Source organism: Apium graveolens, chromosome 6, assembly GCF_009905375.1.
Source record: "Apium graveolens cultivar Ventura chromosome 6, ASM990537v1, whole genome shotgun sequence".
Taxonomy (NCBI): domain Eukaryota; kingdom Viridiplantae; phylum Streptophyta; class Magnoliopsida; order Apiales; family Apiaceae; genus Apium; species Apium graveolens.
In genome coordinates, this window is record NC_133652.1 from 23,702,786 (window position 1) to 23,707,737 (window position 4,952).

The 4,952-nt window shown below is 35.6% G+C and overlaps 1 long non-coding RNA gene across 1 annotated transcript; it reads right to left on the minus strand.

Annotated features, from left to right (window-relative positions):
- Nucleotides 1-498: 498 nt before the first annotated feature.
- LOC141664363 (uncharacterized) lies at nt 499-1,152 on the minus strand. The gene is made up of 2 exons (XR_012551995.1): nt 964-1,152; nt 499-826 (listed from the first exon to the last, which is right to left on the minus strand). It is a non-coding gene; the product is annotated as an uncharacterized LOC141664363 (long non-coding RNA).
- Between the last annotated feature and the right edge of the window lie 3,800 nt (nt 1,153-4,952).

The window sequence follows — 4,952 nt, forward strand, 5'->3', positions numbered from 1 at the left end:
GACTGATGGTAATTTCTCCAAGATTTTCTTATAGCCTGAGGTAGATGAAGTGATTAGGAGATATTATTTTCCGCCCTCACTAGTAGTTTCCACGTGAAACTCATTAAGACGAATATCCTTAAAGCTTAAAAGGTTCATAGTTGACTTGCTAGAGTATAGTTGAATTTGCTCGTACTGTGATAGGGGTCTATGATAACACTGTTAGGTTACACTTTCAGTATATATGGTAACACCAAACATGTGCAACCACAGTTCCATCACAACACCCCTAAACCTTTAATAACACCAAAAAATATGTTGTGATAAACTCTTTTGCAACATAATTTTTGCTATTGTAACACAATATAGTAAAATAATTAAATTCTTTTGGTTACATATAACTTATTGTAACACTTTTTTTATAAACACTCTTGTCTATACTGTAACACTATTGTATTTATTGTAACACTTTTTACTATTTTTACCAACATAAAAATATCCATTGATGACACTTTGGAATATTGAATTCTTAATAATATATTTAACTTAAGAACTATTAATCAAAGTTCAAATTCAACAAATACAAAGTTCCAACTTAACCAAAATAAACAAAGTTCTAAATTTCATCCAAAAGTCACAACTCTTTTATCACTGTTATAGTTAAACCAATGCTATTCTTTTTATCTTCGATTTTCCATTTAGTTCTAAAAAAAGTCCTTTAATCTTCGGACCATTGGTCATTTCTGATTTGAATGCCGGTTCTTCTTGATTTGCAACTTCCACCAGAAAGTTTAAAGGGTTCGAAAGATCAGCTTCCCCTCCCTTGTGCTAGCGCTATCATCCGTTCCTATATAACACATATACATAATATATATAATGTTAAAAAACACACTAAGAGAGAAGCATATGCGCTAACACTTTTAGAGCTCGAGAAAGTAGAAGTTTTAGAGTATAAGAACCAGGAAAAGAGGTCAAACTTGTAACCTGCCTCATGGTCTGAGAAAACTTGGTCAATCAAGAGATATACGTGGTAGATTACTCTGTGAAGCTGACTTTAAATGCTAGAACAGAACCAGTCTTAGACTTTTAAAAATCAAGACCTTTTCTCTGAACCCTTTCTTCAACCTGCAAAAATAGTAATTTCATTACCTTTTCTGGGAAAACAGAAGTACGAATAAGTATAGTCAGTCTAAAAGGAAGATATTTTATGACCATTCTGTTCTTGTATCCCCAAAATTTTATCAAGCCAAATGCAATGTATTGCATGCTTACATATTTTAACCAATAAAAAAGAATTGATTAGTCTGAGAAGATTTTAATCTAAATTTAAGCAAAATCCCAATCATCAGGATAACTATTGTAAACTAAATCAATCACGAAAAGTCTAATATTTCTTTAACAAATCACCCTAACTCCTGGAATAAACGTTGGCAATAATTTACAAACTGCATTTAAATTTATGAGTTATAATCCTACAAAAATACAAGAAAAGAAAAACTAAAATGCTAAGCAATCTGTACCAGGATGCTGTTGTTGAAAGAGCTACAAATTTACTAAAGGTACTTTCGGTGAAGAGCCCCTCACACTACTTGCAGGAGTTTTCTAGACAGTAGATTTCAATATACTAATAGAACAGATTTCAACAAGGCAGCAAAAGAAGTTTTCACGACTATGGAACTTGCAAATTCCATGAAGAGTTACGGTACCAGGCCCAAGGCTCTTGCTTTCGATATCACTATCCCTCTCCATCCGCCTCTCCTATAACATCTTAATCAATATCATATAATTTATAATATTTTAACTCCCAAGTTAAATAATATAAACATTATAACAATAAACTTACACTTGGAAGGCATGTACTTTTCTATCCCTATTTCTTCTTATAAGAAAAAAATTAATTTCAACGTATCAATAAAACACTATTTTATATCTATATTCTCAGATTCTCTTTGTCGAAACGATGCACAACTAAAGTGTTGCAAATCAGATATACTTTCGTAAAGTATAATCGAAAGCTAGATACTCAATTTTATAGTCTCCTTTCCATCTTTAGTCACCTTGAGTTTAATGGCTTTCCGCACAGCATGGGCTTGCATGAACACTTTCATTTTGAGTGCCCAGACTGCATAGTTGGTCTTTGTTAACACTTGGTAACTTAATCTGAACGAACTCTCCTTCTGTATGGTCGTAGGCTCCATTCCAGCAACAACAACAGGTGTCTCCAGGTTCTATTGCTCTGATACCACGTGCTGAATCTAACCAGCAAAATAGCCTTTTAATACAAATAAGATATACTTGAGAGATGAAAAAACTATATGATAGAGAAAACTGCAGAACTTTTTATATAAAGAGATACATAGAAACAAGATGCAATGCAAAATATATAAGCGAGCCTCAGTCCCAAATGGATGCTAAAATCTCGCACACTACAACTAACAGACTCCTTATTTCACTCCACACATTTGATATCAAATCAAATCTCCTAAAATGATTCTGCTGCCATATTACCAGGACAAACTGACGATAATGACTAAAAAGCAGCTAATTAAAAATACTAACTATGTTTAGATTAAAAACTCCAACAAGTATAACATTAGCAGATCTATTTACACATGACAGAGATGATATAGAAGTCTAAGCTATTAATTGTTGAACTATCCCACTACTTTTGCCTAACTACTTTATGCCATGATAATAACATCATTACAGTACGTATAATAGTGCATGATTAAATGGTACAACGTAGTTATTAGTTATCTATATTATCCCCACCTTTTTTTACTTACCTTACTGCTTAACCATTTTCCGGCTTAACATTAATATCATCCCCACATACCTGCTTAACATTACTATCATTATCATTATAATGTGCATAATAGTCCATGATTAAATGGTGTAGCATAATTATCTATTATCCTTTCAAGATAGGACTTGATTGACTCATGTTTGGTGAGGATGTCATCCTTTTGATCTTTGGTATCTACATGTTTCACATGAAACATTCCATGACAGACACGTTTACGAATAAAAGTCTACATAAATATGCTTTATACGAGATTGATTGAAAGATTGGATTTGAACTTAAAAATACAGCATCAGTGCATAAACAATCTGGGGTGGTTATAAGAGTGGAACACCAAGGGTAAATTTTTAATTCACAAATTTGCAGTTGCTGCATTGACAACAGCTTTATATTTAACCTAGCAAGACGTATATTTTTGTTAGTTTTAATCAAGAGCGTGCTTATTTAATTATTGCATGTTATTTTATTTCTTTGTTTTAGTGTGTGACTTGGTCATATTATTAGCTGAGATAGTGCAGAGAGTTGTTGAATAAAACGTTAGGAAGCTGCTATCTTTTAGGAAAGTAAGTCCTTGTTTTTAGGATCACATCTGCTCACAGGTGTATTTATCTTTGTAATTGCTTTTAATTGAATGATCAGCACATTCAGAAGTACTTTCTCTTTGTTTTCAGTTATATACAAACACTAATATAAACTTGATATATCCCGCAATCTGGTATCAGAGCGGGTAACATTTGTTTATGCCAAAGTACATGCCAAAGATAGCCATGGTGGAAACTGGAAAAACGGAGGAGGGGACGATCGGGCTGAGTTATCCTATGCTAAACAGAGGAAACTATACAACATGGGCGATCAAGATGAAGGTATACATGGAAGCACAGGAAGTGTGGTCTGCAATAGATAGTACAGGCTCAACGACGGTGATCGAGGAAAGGACCGATAAAGTGGCTTTGGCTTCCATTTATCAAGGAATTCCGGAGGATATTCTGCTAGCTGTTTCAGAGAAAAAGACAGTAAAGGAAGCGTGAGAAGCCGTCAAAACTATGTGCTTAGGAGCGAAACGTGTGAGAAAAGCAAGGATTAAAACCCTCAAATCCGAGTTTGAATCACTGAGAATGAAAGACACAGACGCACTTGATGATTTTAACATGAAGCTCAATATATTGGTGACCACTATTAGATCTTTGGGAGCAGAAATCAAAGAAGATTATGTAGTGAAGAAGCTACTACGAGCTGTGCCCAACAAATTTCTTCAAATCGCGTCCATCATCGAGCAATTTGGAGATCTAGAGACCATGTCTGTAGAAGAAACCGTTGGGTCTCTGAAGGCACATGAAGAAAGACTGAGGGGGCTTGAATGATACTAGTGGAGGACAGCTGATGCTAACAGCGAAAGAATGGTCAAAAAGGGAGAATAAGGAGACTCAACTGCTTCTCACACAAGAAGATTGGCTGAAACAGAACGGAAGGAGTGGATCAGAGGGGTATGAACACTCAAAGGGACGAAGAGACTTTGTACGTGGAACATGAAACAAGAGCAAAGTACGGTGTTTCAACTGCTTGGGTTACGGACATTACGCTGCTGAATGCAAGAAATCAAAGCGTGACGTCCAGCAAAGGGAAGAGGCCAACCTGGCACAAATGCAGGACGACGAACCTGCATTACTAATAACTGAAAAGATGTTGCTGGTTGACGAAGGTAGAGTGACACCAAAGTTGGACAAGACGGTTACAAATAATCAGACAGCCTCAAACGTATGGTACCTCGACAATAGGGCTAGCAATCATATGTCAGGTCAGTTATCAAAATTTGTAGAGTTGGACAAAGGTGTCAAGGGACAAGTCAGGTTTGGTGACGGGTCGATGGTACATATTGAAGGAAGAGGTACAATTCGGCTAAGGTGCAAGAATGGAGAAGACAGACTTCTGACAAAGGTATACTATATCCCTGCGTTATGTAGTAATATTAACTCTCTTGGGTAGATGGCTGAAGATGGCAATCAATTCATAATAAAAGGCAAGTACCTATGGGTTTATGAAGGAAAGGGAAAGCTGCTCATGAAGGTAAAACATTCTACAAACCGTCTCTATAAAATTCTTCTAGATAGTGAAACTGCAGATTGCATGTTGTCAAAAGTCGATGAAGAATCTTGGTTATGGCATGCACGGC